Raw genomic sequence first — 14662 nt, forward strand, 5'->3', positions numbered from 1 at the left:
TCCTTTACCATTTTCCGGTTCCTCACTTGAAGTGCTCTCCTCAGCTGTAGATACGCGGGAGTTTTCATTCTCTTTGACATTTGACCGCTCTTTCTCGCAGTCTGCGCTGTAACATTCACACCTGTTGCCTTCAGACTTCTAGAATAAGGTCCAACTTTCTTCTCCATCGTCTTTAGGCGACGTCACGTTGGCCTTCTCTCCAGTGTCTGCTACCTCGGTAATAGCTGCATTTCACTTTCCTGGGGAAGCGACACTCCTGTCTGGTCCTCACTCTCTGTACACTCAGTTGCAGGAGCAGATTGTCCCAGCACCACACTCTGATGTGGAGCTAGCTACAACCTCTTCCGTGCTTTCCAGCCAATCAGACTCGTTAGTATTCCACCCGGCCTCTCCGGGGGTAAGCACCACTGGCTCCCTGAAGTTGTTCAAACGCCGAACTTAAGCACGCTTCCTCGCAAGGATTGCACACTCTATTTCAATAGTCATTTCGACCTATTCCTCTGTCCCCTTTCGGTTTCTTCCAGTAGCTTTTCTGCCACACTGTCTTTCTCTCTCTTCCTCCTTGAGAACCCCTTTCCATTTCTGGTCTACCCACTGAACAACTTCAGCTCCCTTCAGACCTTTTTGAAGGCCTAATTCAGCAATCTCTTTGAGCTTCGTTCCGAGCCTGAACTCTTCAGATGTAGCACATAACCTTTGCTCAATGAACCTCACTAACCGCTAGAGCGTGGCACCTCACAATCTAGCTCTGCTGCCAACACTCGTTTACGACATCTTTGTAAACTCATTCCGAACATTTCTCTGTTCTCTGCACTTACAAAGCCCCAAACACCCTGTCGCGGACACCAGAATATCTCCCCCTTTTCGCGCACTTAAGCGTGCAATCCCAGACACTCTTAAAGCGTGTGGGGATTGCGGACTCGGTCAAAAATGACCGCCACAAAGGAGATACCCTCGACTCAGCGTGGCAAGCTCAGCCGGAGACCAGCTACCAAGTGACAAGGTGTGGTCGTGTGGTGGCCAGCTTTCACCGGTCGCAAGCCAGACAATCGGTTGGAGCCAAAGGTTCACAAAACAAAACAAACTCTATACAGCAAAGAGAGGATACCGAGATTTCACAATCACTCGTACGAGCACATACAAAGTGATTTACAATACAAGGCAACTCATGCAAAATAACACTCCAGAGAGATTACAATACAAACCAAGCTTTGCACCTAAAGTGCACTAATGCACGAGAGACTAAGCAAAAAAAACGCAATTTGTACACCGGGCACTGCTGCAGTCCGACGACGTGAGGAATACGACGGAGCCGTCCCGCAGGTTGGCGCACGCTGCCTCGCTGGTCCGTGGCTGGGCTAGTGGTGTTGACCTTGGAGTCGTACGGGCACGCTTCTCTGCAGCTGGAATGGCGGCTCCGGCTGACAGACTGCGGTCAACGCACCTCATTTATAGGTGCGCTCCGCATCTGTTCATTTTTCGCGCCAAGTCAGGCGTGCACATAGACGCAGTATGAACTGTAGAATTTCTTTCTCCTTCTCGCGCCGGGCTCGCGACCCCTTTGGTCAAGCGCGGAAAGCGGTCTCCAGAACATTCCAGGGCCTTCTCGCGATGCGCCACCACCAGCGCGAGAGAGAAGGGGAGAGGGCATCACTTAGCACGGTCAGGGCTACGCCCTCTCCATCGATATTGAGTAGAAATTACTCAGACGTTCTCGAACCATCGACGGCTAGCGCGGCCATGTTCCCTATGGCGCCGCACTGGAAAGCAGAGTGAAAAGGGCAGCAGCACACAGAAGGTTACACGCTCTCTGGGGTTCCTGCTGTGCTGTTCGTTGTCTCTACGACGCACGCGGGCGCGATCGCTTCCACGTTGCGCCGGTTTTTTCGCATATGCGCCGAATTTTGTGACAGAAGTTAAATTGGCTGGAGAAGGCTCGCCGCTCGTATGGGTAGTTTTCCGCATTTTTTTTTCGAGATCGATATATTGTTGCGTACTGAGGTTTAGTAAGTTTGGCAATTATTATTTTTAGTGAATACGTGAGGGAATCCGGCTGTAGCCAAGATAAACCGCTGTCAGGTCAGAGACGGGCTTCAGTGATAACTTTTCTTATCTTATAAACAATTGCACAGAGAAGACCTTGGTGGTTTGTGTACAATGCTACATAGCAAACAACCACACAATATGCAAGGGGAAAATTTCACAAAACAGCGTTCCTTCACCTCTAACAACATTATAGAAACGGTGGCACTTGGTGGAAATGCCAAGGCTCCCCACCTACCAAGGCTTTCTATCAACCAACCTTCTACCGACTGTCTACCTTCCAACCTTCCTTCCAATCAACCTTCCTAGCAACCTAGGCTTCTAGATGCGTAGATTAACAAAGCCTCCATCGTCCAGAAGGATCACGCATAAGCCACGTCACACACCGCGCACTAGCTAGGGCAGTACCTAACCACCCATCGCCGCCCTCGGCACACCTCCTCCCACCTCAACTCTCAAGAAGCGCCACCCGCTGTCCGCCCACCGTCACTCTCCAGAATAAATTATGTCACCTGTGGGAAGTCCAGGCTTAGTTTACAGTAAAAGGGTTCACTCCAATAAAAACATCGAGGATAAATCCAACAGCTATCGGAGCTTTCTCGCATCACGTTTCATGCCCGTCCTGTCAATAGACTACAACCAAGCATATCATTTGAAATCATTTATTCAAGTCGCAGTGTGTCCCGCGCATTATCTGAATGATACGTTTTTCGACGAACTTTTAGCCGTGCGGATCACGCTCAGAACTCGAAGCTGACTGCCAAGCAACGTGGCACTTGAAGATGAGCGAATTTTAAATAACGCGACCTATCTCTGTACCCGTCATTTTCAGAGTAGTGTAGAATGCTTTGGACGTTACAAGTTGCCTTGGATCATGTAAACCTGGAAGAACCGAGGTTCTTTTTCGTGTGAATTTTTAACTTTTTCTTCCTCTGGGTAGCTCAGATAAAATTTAAATGAGACGATGCCAAATATACTGTCCAAGATGGATGGAACTATCTAAATATCAATGTCTAATGCACTGCACATTGACATTAGCGATGCCGGGAGCTTTCCGTTACGGGATATTGAGAAATTTGAAGGTCATATTATGCTTGCATCTTATTAACTTTGTAAAAATTTTAAAGTAGGACGCAACAATAGAACTGTTTTCGTTATTTTTGCATGAGGTCTAACTAAACTAGGGACACACATATAAGGTTTCGTGGACATCTCAGGGCAGCACTCAGTTTAAGCTAGCTTTAAAAGCAGTTGTGTAATGATACCTACACACTCCGTTAAGTCATCACCGGGGTAATAAATATTTATAAACAAAGCGATTAAATTTTCATGTTAACATTTTCACAAACTCTTATCTTTGTAATAAAGCAAGTAGTTCTTTCCTTTATTTTTACAATTTTTACTTCCCTCCAAGGCATTATCATACACTCCATTTTTAAAACTAAATCAGGCATGCATACAGAACTTGACAGCTTTATTTCACTGTTCTTTGTATCCAGACTCATGCGACAAGATACAACCATTCTGCGGCCATTCGTTACAAAATGCCGAAAGTATGAATCACATAAAGTGGAGAAAATAATAATAATAATAATTGGTTTTGGGGGAAAGGAAATGGCGCTGTATCTGTCTCATATATCGTTGGACACCTGAACCGCGCCTTAAGGGAAGGGATAAGGGAGGGAGTGAAAGAAGAAAGGAAGAAAGGTGCCGTAGTGGAGGGCTCCGGAATAATTTCGACCACCTGGGGATCTTTAACGTGCACTGACATCGCACAGCACACGGGCGCCTTAGCGTTTTTCCTCCATAAAAACGCAGCCGCCGCGGTCGGGTTCGAACCCGGGAACTCTGGATCAGTAGTCGAGCGCGGAGAAAAAGTGCAGCTGAAGAATTCAGTTTAAATGCTAATTTTGCTTCATTTAGGGAAAAAAATTGTATTTGAACACGTGTACTCTTTTAGGAGGGGATAGCTGAAGATTTACAATAAACCACAAAAGTATCTGCAAGTACAAAACATTTTGACCGCATCGCCTTATTGTAATCGGCACGTTTCCCGTTATGGACACAGCGTTCGGTCAGTAGCAATTTATTCTCGCGGGCCACCGCGCTCAGCTTAACAAAAAAAAATATTTTTGGTTTTCTCTCTCTCTCTCGAATGGCAAAATCCTTCTGAACAATATTCAGACTCGCATGTCGGGGCGCCCTTTACAAAGAGAGCAGCCTGGTTTAAGGAATTTCCATTTGCTAGTGTTTCTCGTTGAAATATGTAAAAAAAAACTGCCGAGTTCTCTAACCTTAGCTGATTGTTTAACTGCAGTCAGGCAGACAAAAATGTAATGTGAATATTTCGCTAAGCGTCGCCAAATTTTACTATGTGCACTCCTTACTTCTCGAGAGTAACATGATTTCTTGAATCCTGTGTTGTTTTTTTAATGCTTTCTTTTGGTTTTGGCTGCAGGTTTGCAGTTGTGCGTGCGACAGCTTGGTGAAGAATTCCACGATGTAAGCTATCGACAACGACCCCTGCAACGGGCTCCGTTCAATGCATCTAAACACTTGGTGCGCATATACGATCTAGGTGATGAACTTGTCTTTTATGAGGGAATACTCGCCATATCAGTTCATCCTTAAAACATGTTTTCCTGCAATTAGCTCACCTAAATATTTTGAAGTAGGCTGTTCTCGGACACAAAGTGCCAACGAGCCCTTAAAATACGACGTCGAGAAGTCTGCACCAAATGAGGCTTTACTTTAATGGAGGTGTTCAAACTGGCCGCTAAGGAGTTCCTTTCCCATTCAACAATTGCAGCAGATCCCGAACTAAAGTCTTGAAGTCAATTGGAATATAAACTAAGTGCTACAATGCCTTATGGTTGCTTGAAATGACCGTCTTAAAGCAGTTTGCTTGGGGAGATGCAGAAGACATGACAATGCAGTCCATAGTACTAATATAAGAAGCAAAAAGGCGGTAAGGCTGACCACACGTCTGGTGGCTGCAGAAAATGTGCTGCATTTCATGTTGTTTCTTGTCAGGAATTGAAGGTAATATGTTTTTCAATAATTCCTTCATTTTGAAAAAAACTGACCTTTTATAAGAAAACCTGGTAAAATAGAACACTGCTTCTTTCTATGTAAATCAACAGAGATCAGGGTCTCCGGAACTAGAGTGGTAGACATGTACGTAGAAGATTTTGTTTCCAGTAGTTATTCCTAAGGAAAAAGCGAAAAAAAGATACACTTGCTGGAAAATTACGATCGCCAGTCTTGTTGTTCACTTGTAAGAAACGTCTGAGGCAGGCTTAAATGGTACCGGCAGTAATACGAATGCGTAGATGACAGATGACGATGAATATTCACTGATAAAAATAATGTAGATTCAAAATGCTAACACTGTATGAAATTATTTTTTTGTTTTTTTAAAGAAAAACAAAATATTGAAATCAAATAAGCCCGAAAAGGTATGAATAGTAGTGCATTACGAAACGAGTCTCAAATATGCTTCTATATAAAGACCACATATAGCTCCTATTCTGTGGCCTAAAGGAAAGTGGAAGGTGGACAACGAGAAATGTGTGACCGGATGTCCAAACAACCAGAGGCAATTCAAAGTGAAACTGAAGGTGTACGGAGCTAGGTGCCGGAATCGGAAAGCAGCAGCATCTGCTTGTGAGCCGGTTTTTTCCTTATAAGGGCAAGAAATGTCCGCATTACCTGAGGGCATAGACTGTTTCTCTGGGCAGCATTGATAACGTCGTGCTCCTGAAAATCCGCGAACCGAGGTTCACGTCGTCGTGAGGCTATTTTGGGAATTCTTAGAGGACGTTGGGCTCCTATAGAGGCGGCAAGAACGAGTAATTTTTGTTTAAATTTAGATGGTGCGACGGATGCGAAGCTGTTGGCGGCATCATGATTATAAGGCAAACCTGCTGTATCGACGGCTTGCCTCGCCGAGGCATAAGCACACAGCACGCTTCCTTGTCTTCCTGTCCGAGCCTATATAAGGCCAGAGCGGGACACAATAACCTCCCTAATGAGCCACCTTGATAAGCTATGTATCCGTCTTTTTCAAAGCCCACCTGCTCCTTAATACAGCATGACTACGTTTACTATGTTCCATCAGGCAAGAAAGTCTTTCGCAGGAGGCGATCGACAGGATACATGAATGCACCGCTTTATGGAAACTGCTTCTGCTCCACGCACGTGGTGCGGTGATGGCGCCAGTGGTTGTTGGGCTCTCAAATAATAAAGAGCCTGCTGTTTTGTGGCACCACAAGAGAAAACACATATTGGTCTCTCTGACTTCAAAGCACTGAAACAAAATGTATCCTGAGTCGCAAATAAGTGGGCTTGACTCTGGATTCCAGTTGGCCAGTATGCTTTGTAGTGAAATTTGAGTCACACTGGTAACGCATCTACTAGTCTGATATAAGATCAAAACATCATGAATGAAACTGGAAACCATGCCATAAGAAATGCCTAATCATAAGCAACACCAGGAATTTCATCCCATGATCTCCCAAACTATTAGGCTTCCCTTCATGGCACATATCCTATGAATATACTTCAGCGGACGCCTTCAATAAATCCCGGATTCAATTGATTGCCCATTCTACTTATACTGTTTGACCAGAAATCTTAGCTGTAAGTTGGCTTAGCACCACCACCTAATACAGATTCATCCTTTCAATCAATATTTTCGGTTTTTTCTCTCCCTCTCTAAGGTATTAAATTGTAGACACAAGCTCTACATCCCCTCCCCATTTCTTTGAAGAATTGCTTTGTCGAACTTGCCAGTCTATTCCTTGCGGTTCATTTTTTGTGCGGAAATTCTGGTGCGTGTGCAGTGTGCCCAAGCAGGTCTGGATCTACACCGATAGGCTCAGCTCTTTAAAGTTAACACATCGTCCAAGGTATAGAGAAGGCAGAACGATGAAATGCTTGAAACAGAAAACAAAATTTTTAAAAAAAGCTGATAAGGAGTCACAGTCGACTAGGCATCCATTCTACGAGAGAACTTCTCTTCGTCTTCGCTCAGGCGAAGAGACGATCTCTCGTCGAAATATTGGCTAGCGGACTCACGGGCTAACTCGACTGTAATAGGCTTTGTTTTCTGTTAGCACAACAAGCTGCAGTAGGCAATTCATTTTACACCCTCTTAAAATCTGCACTTCTACTCGCATTAGCACTTATAACGCGGGGCGAGATCTTTATTTATTTATTTATTTATTTATTTGTTTACAGATACCTTACAGGCCTCCAGAGAGGAACTGTGTAAGGGGGTCAAATACAGAAGTTTGCGCAAAATAGGCTAGAAATAAAGAAAACATAGTAAAGTACAGCAACACAGAAAAAACAGGTGAGTTCAGATACGATATCGCAATTCACAAAACGGGATAAAATTAAAAAACCACTATGCGTTATGTAACAAAAATAGGGGAAATGCACTTAAAGTTATACAAAGGCAAAATAAAGTATATCAGGCATACATGAGCAAAGCTGCGCATCAACTGAACCAAAGAGGCAATAGTCTCAAGCAGCTGAAAACAATGCTATATGAATCGTGACTATACAAATGACGTGCTAAGCGTTATCAATGAAGTGCTTGAGTAGATGTTTGCGAAAGATGTCATAATTACCCCGCAGGGCGATGCAGTCCGGAACATCTTTCCAGAGACGGATGGCACGCGGAAGTGATGAGAAGTTGAAAGCATGTGTGTTGCCCTAAATGCGGGCATAGCTGTAGTTATTATGTAATCTATGTGATAAGTAGGAGGGACGTTGTAGATGTGCTGGCGGTGAATTAGTGTCAGGGACGTATTTGTGAAAGATAGATAATAGGGCAATGTCGCAAGGTGTTTGTAGCGGGTGGAGTGAAATATCGATCTTTAGTTGCGATACACTTGACTGATAGCTGTAATTTTGCGAAATGAAACGACAAGCCCTATTCTGGGCAGCTTCCAACTTCTTTATTAGATATTTCTGATGAGGTGACCAGATGGATGAAGCGTACTCTAGCTGCGCTCAGACAAAAATAATTTCCCCTTGTGTACGCACGTGAGGGGTAGTGCATTTCAGGTTACGGCGAAGGAAACCTAGTGACCGGGAAGCATTCGCGAAAATGGTGGTTATGTATTCAGCCCAAGAAAGGTATGGTGAAAGATGGATGCCCAAATACTTATAGTGTGTAGTCCCAGCCAATGTATCGTTAATAATGTGGTAGAGAAAATCCGCGTTGATTGATTTCCGGCTAAAAGAAATTATCTTAGACAACAAAATGTCGTGCCGCGGAGGCTCAGTGGTTAGAGCGCTCGGCTACTGAGCCGGAGTACCCGGGTTCGAACCAGGCCGCGGCGGCTGCGTTTTTATGGAGGCAAAACGCTAAAGGCTCCCGTGTGCTGTGCGATGTCAGTGCACGTTAAAGATCCCCAGGTGGTCGAAATTATTCCGGAGCCCTCCACTACGGCACCTCTCTCTTCCTTTCTTCTTTCACTCCCTCCTTTACCCTTTCCTCACGGCGCGGTTCAGGTGTCCAACGATATATGAGACAAATACCGCGCCATTTCCTTTCCCCTAAAACCAATATTATTATTAATAATAATAATAATAATAATTATTATTATTATTATTATTATTATTATTATTATTATTATTATTATTATTATTATTATTATTATTATTATTATTATTATTATTATTATTATTATTATTATTATTATTATTATTATTATTATTATTATTATTATTATTATTATTATTATTATTATTATTATTATTACACTTAGAAATGTTTGAAGTCATTAGCCACGTTTTACACCAGTCGTTAATGCGATCGAGGTCACTTTGAAGTGCAAGGTTGTCATTAGTACTTTTTATTGGTCGATAAATAATGCAGTCGTCAGCAAATGTGCGTATCAATGGTGACATGTTTACTGGCAGGTCATTAATGTAAATTAAGAAGAGCAATGGACAGAGGACGCTTCCTTGCGGCACGCCAGATGTAACGTCAGAGAGAGGAGAGGAATAATTATTAACAACAGTGAATTGCTGGCGATTAGAAAGAAAATTACGGACCCATGACAAAGTTAAAAATCTAATTTGAGCGCAAAATGTTTAGATATTAGTCGGCAATAGGCTACCTGATCAAATGCTTTGGCAAAGTCCAAAAAGATGCGATTAGTTTGTAAGTTACTGTTCATGTTGAAGTGTAGGTCGGTTGTAAACTCAAATACTTGAGTCTCAAAGGAAAAGCCTTTGCTGAAACCATGCTGCTTAGTGAAAAAAAAATGATTAGATTTCAGGTGATTGTAGATATGCTATGCGAAAATATGTTCAAGCATCTTGCAACAGATGCAAGTAAGTGAGATGGGGCGGTAGTTTTCATGCGAGTGTTTGTTACCGCTTTTGAAAACCGGTACAACCAATCGGTGGGAAGCTCACCTGTAGATGTTGACTGCTTAAAGATATGAAATAAGATGATGCTGGAAACAGAAATAGTATTTTTTAGTATTTTTGAATTAATTTCATCAACACCTGAGGAAGATGACTCTTTAAGGTTATTTATCAGGTGTACTATGCCATCGACTCTAATGTCAACTGGTGCATGTAGGGGTAAGAAAAATCTGGTACATACGGGATGTTACTATTATCTTCTTCGGTGAAAACAGATGCGAAAAACGAGTTAAATGCTTTAGGACAGTCTCCATCGGAGTAGGGGGTGTTGTTCACTTCATGTATTGAAATATCATTACTAACGCTATTCTAAGGGATTGTTTTCCAGAACTTGCTTGCATTATTCTTAACGCAGGAAAGACTTTTGAAAAATATTTATTTTTACCGTCACAAAGGCCGGAACAATGTACATTTAGTTAGGTTTTATATTTACCCAACGCGCATGGCGTACATTCGTGCTTCGCATTTTTGTACAATCGTTTTTTTTCTTATTTCTCATGCGTTGATGCTTTCTTGTAAACCAAGGGTTAGATTTGTCATTTGATAGCGTGATAAGTGGAACATGTATGCCTACAAGTTCTGCGAGCTTGTCCCAAAAAAGAATCCAGTTTTTTTCTACTGACCTGTCTTCAAAACAGGGCATCAGAATATTATCAGAAAACGCTTGAAGTTCATCATTTATTCGATTGTAATGTCATCTGTTATAGTCGCGAATCTTTTTCCTCGTAATGCCAGTGAACGGGAGTAGAATGTTAATTGTCAGTTGAAGTAAATTGTGGTCGCTTACACCGTCTAAGTAATTTATGTCACACACTGTGTCGGGGGCTGATGTAAAGATAAGGTCTAATGAACTGGGACCACGAGTGTGTTGGACAACTAGTTGAAATAGGTTGAAATCTAAAGTCAGATTTATGAAGCTTGTTGAAGCAGTACAAGGGGATGAGAGCTTTGCCCAGTCGATCTGTGGAAAAGTAAAGTCTCCTAGTAGATAAGTCACACCAACCTGGAACAGCTTAAATGCCCTCGTAAGGCTTACAAGTAGTTTAACCGAAAATGAGTCATCGGAGTTCGGTGCGCGGTAACAGTTGCCTATCAAAAGTTTGATGGAGGAAATCGTGCAAGCTGTCCAAATGATCTCAAGATCGGAATCGGTATTTATAGGAAATTATGCGAGCGATTTCTTATGCCTAAGACTACACCCCTGCCTCGCTTATGAATGCGATCACGCCTGTATATACTATATGATTTGGAGTCAGAAAGAGCTTCGCTGTCTTTGATATCGGAATGTAGCCATGATTCGGTGAAAGCTATAATATCGGAGTCACTGTCTTCGAGAAAAGATGAGGCATGAGTGCTCTTGGATAAGATACTTCGGATATTAGTAAATGATACTGATAAAAGGGAAGATATGACAGGTTTAGTTTTTTTGTGGATGCGCGTACTGTTGCTTTGCATGAGGTACTGATCTAACTGCACGACAGCATCAGTAGCGACATTGTAGATGTGCCTTTTTGAGCCCATGCGCAGTTTGTCAACTGATAACTTATATTTCAATTTATGCTGCTTTGCGAACTCGGTCAGCTTTGCCCTTGCCTTGCGTGTTGTAAGCGAAAAATCCTCACGGACTGCAAAATCTCTTCCCTTAAGTTTAGGCCCTGATGACAGGATAAGTGCTTTGTCCTTAAACAAGATCAACTTTGCAATTATTGGCCTCCGCTTCTCAGCGTTATATTTCCCCAGTCAGTGAACCCGCTCAAACTGATGGCTGGAAGCGGTAATTTCTAACTTTTCCGCGCAGAATTTTATTATTTTCTCCTCGAACATTGCCCAGTCTTCATCTGAGTCATCTTCTATTCCGAAGAATAGAAGGTTTGAACGCCGCATCCAGTTTTCCGCATCGTCACACTTTGACGCCATGGCTGATAGCTGATTCGAGACGCACACTATGTCGGCATTTTTTTCTTCCTCTGTTGAATTACGTGATGCGATGGCTGCTTCTAAGGCCGCTACATTAGCACTAAGCAGCCGAATTTCATTTTCACTTCCTGCCTGTTTTTCTTTGGCACCTTTTATCTCCTCCAGTAAGACAGCACAACCGTCTTCAAGTTTAAGGATCGTTTTCAAGGGCCTCGGCAAATGTGTCAGCTTCGCCTTCAGACATGGGACCGGGGCTGGATTCAACATCACCAGAGAGCATTAGCAAGATATTGCACAAGCCGAAAAAAAGACACTAAAAAACGCGATCATTCGCTTTAACATGTCTTCAAGAGCAGGTGGGCACGACACCGTCAAAAGACAGCAATTGTTACTCTTAACACAAGTCGCGTTGTTCAAGTAACTAGCCTCCAACATCAAGCAGCGTGTGTGCATCATCCCAGGTGCGATTTCGTGCCCAAAGTGTGCGCTTGCTGGGTTGTTCTTACACGGCGCGCCAACCGCATCGAACGCTGGGGATGTAGATCCGGGTTGCCAGACAAAAGGGTAGGATTCTTCCAGAAGTAGCGGGTTTCGACTGGAATTCGGCAAGGTGTGTACCAGGTACGGTGACGGGAGGTGGCCTGGGTGAAGGAGCCATGAACACACCGTCTAGGTGAGAGTGGCCTACAGCATCAAGCAGCGTGAGTGCATCATCCCAGGTGCGATGTCGTGCCCCAAGTGTTACGCCCATTTCATTGCATCGATTCTTGCACAATGTGAACTGTATGAACGCTCGTTCGTTTTCGCCCATTTGGATTGCACCCCTGTAAAATATTCTTATTGCTTTTTAATAGTTACTTATTTCGCACCAAGAATAGATATTGTTTCTATTGCTTGAGTCGCCTGAGTCGCTTCTACCCTTGAGTCGCTTGTCTTTCTTCTGTGCTTGACCTCACTGTTCCTCCCCAAGATGAACAATGTCCAACTCACCCAACTCCTCGCCATCTTCCTGCTGTACACCTTTCTTGGGGGGAAAGTCCGACTGTGCGGCCTGCCCGTGGCCCCCCCTGCCACCGGATACGGGCCGGTGTAGTTTCGGCTACTAGGCTTTGTTCCGGTGCAACGCCAGCGATGGGGATGCGCTGGCCGGGGCCCGTCCTCTAGGGATGCAAAACCCTATGGGAGTGGCAGCGACTCCCAAGCGACTGAGTGGGCCAGTCGCTCACGTGAGGTCCGATGCCTGTGCGGAGGCAGGCCTGGTTTCATAATTAGGTTGGACTCACGAAATTGGGCTCAAAAAGTGCTCGGAAATCAAAAGGCCTCTGCACGCGGGGGCGTGCGTGGCTACCGGCTGGCGCGTCGGTTTCTGGCCACGGAAAGGCCAGGTCCGCGCGGGGGCTTCCAGCAGAAGGGCTCCTTGGGAGCGATGTCCTCGGGGAAGCAGCCAGGGATGGCTGACCGCGGGGTCGTGAGGCTAGAGCGCGGGACGCCGAGGTAAGGGGGACCTTAGTACGACCGATGCGAAAACCGTCGATGTTGTGGAGTAGCGGTGGAGTAGGCCCGGGTTATCTCACCCTCGGCCAGGTTCTTGGTTTGTGGCCCGGTCAGCCCGGCCCTGAACACTCCCTCCTCAGTAGGTGTGGAGCAAGCCAGGGGAGGAAATAAGTGCAAGGTTGGTTGGTTGGAAGCACAGGTGGGTCCCCGGGAGTCTAATTCTATTGGCTGGATCCACCACACATACTTCCGGAGTCTGAAAAGCCGCGAAAAACACTTGATGGTTAGTAGCTGGGCAGCGTTACGCAAGTCCGAACCGGACCCCTGAAAGTCGTGGAGAAGCCCGAGGCAGCTGTCCCGGGTTAGGATTCCCTGTCTCCGAGTCGGAGCTATTGAGTCGTTGGGTGGTCGGGCATCCCGTGAGTGGAGCCGCACCATTGGACAACATCGACGCCCTCCCTGTCCTGGCCAGACAGGAGTCGAGCGATGATAAAATGAGGGTCAAAATCTCGCTGTCCCCATTCCCATCACATTACCGATAACCCTTCACTCAGTCCCATTCCCACAACCTATGTCCCACCCCCTCCGCTACGTCCCAGGGGAGATCAGGGGAGTCTCCCCGGGCCCGCTCCCCCGGCTGTGGGTCACTTAGTAGCATTACCCCATTTTTTTATTTTCCCACCTGCGGGTGGCAAAAGCACAACATTGCCTTCGGGCCTTTTCATTTATATTACGATTGGGTTAAGCCTGTGATACTTTAGTGCTACAGGCAGGAGCTTATTGGTTTACGTTTTTTTATGGCAGCTCCACCATACTCTTTGTCTTTGTACACCTTTCTTGTACAACAGGCTCTGCTGAGTGGATAGCCATATTTCTTATCTAACCACTTTGGCTTTGGTGGTTCCTGCCAGCCCACGCAAGGTAATAGCCGCTTCACTGTATGCTAGTCTGGCGGCTTGCCCCCCTAAGTTCGGATCCTTTGTGGCCCTCTCCTCCCTTTACCGGACACTCACGACGTGGCTGTGCCATTCTCTAACCAGAGTGATGGGAGCAGCGCGATTCCTCATTCTTAGCACTGCTTACCTCATGCTTTTTCGTGATTGGTGCTGTATCGCGGGCCCGGCACTACTTTCTGCCGGCATCAATGTGTCGTCAACTGCCGGCTAACAAGAGCGATCACCCCCTCAAGAAATTTGCTGCCTTTGGGACGTGAGCTGCAACTGCAACAACAGCTCAAGACGTTACAACGTGGCTGAAGATTAGCTTTCCAGCCGTCCTTATCTTTCCATCGACATAAGAGAACCATGTTCGTCAACAGGTTTAACCATGTTGCTTTGAAGAATGTATTAATGTGGCTACATCGACAAATAGAACTATGTTCGTAAGGAGGTTTTACTATGCTACATTGAGGAATGTATTGATCCGGCTACATGGTGTGACTGCTGAATTTCATGTGTCACCAGGGAAGAGGTTGGTGCTCTCAGATAAAGAAGCCTTTGTAGCAGCCTACAGCGTGCTAGATGGTCCGACCGAAAAAAAAAAAGACGACTCCCGCCAGCTTACTCGGAGTACGCGGGCACAAGAGACTCTGCGCTGTCTGCGCACAGTCTGGTTTACGCCTGGCTGAGTGGGCCTGATAAAATATAGTAGTACTACCCAAATAATGAAGTCCGTCTGGTTCTCTTACGCCGTACCTTCTATGCCACATTGCCAGGAAGCCTTAATTTTAGGAAAGCTCAAAAAGTCGGCATTAGGAACT

Source organism: Amblyomma americanum, chromosome 4 (genome assembly GCF_052857255.1).
Source record: "Amblyomma americanum isolate KBUSLIRL-KWMA chromosome 4, ASM5285725v1, whole genome shotgun sequence".
NCBI classification, from domain to species: Eukaryota; Metazoa; Arthropoda; class Arachnida; order Ixodida; family Ixodidae; genus Amblyomma; species Amblyomma americanum.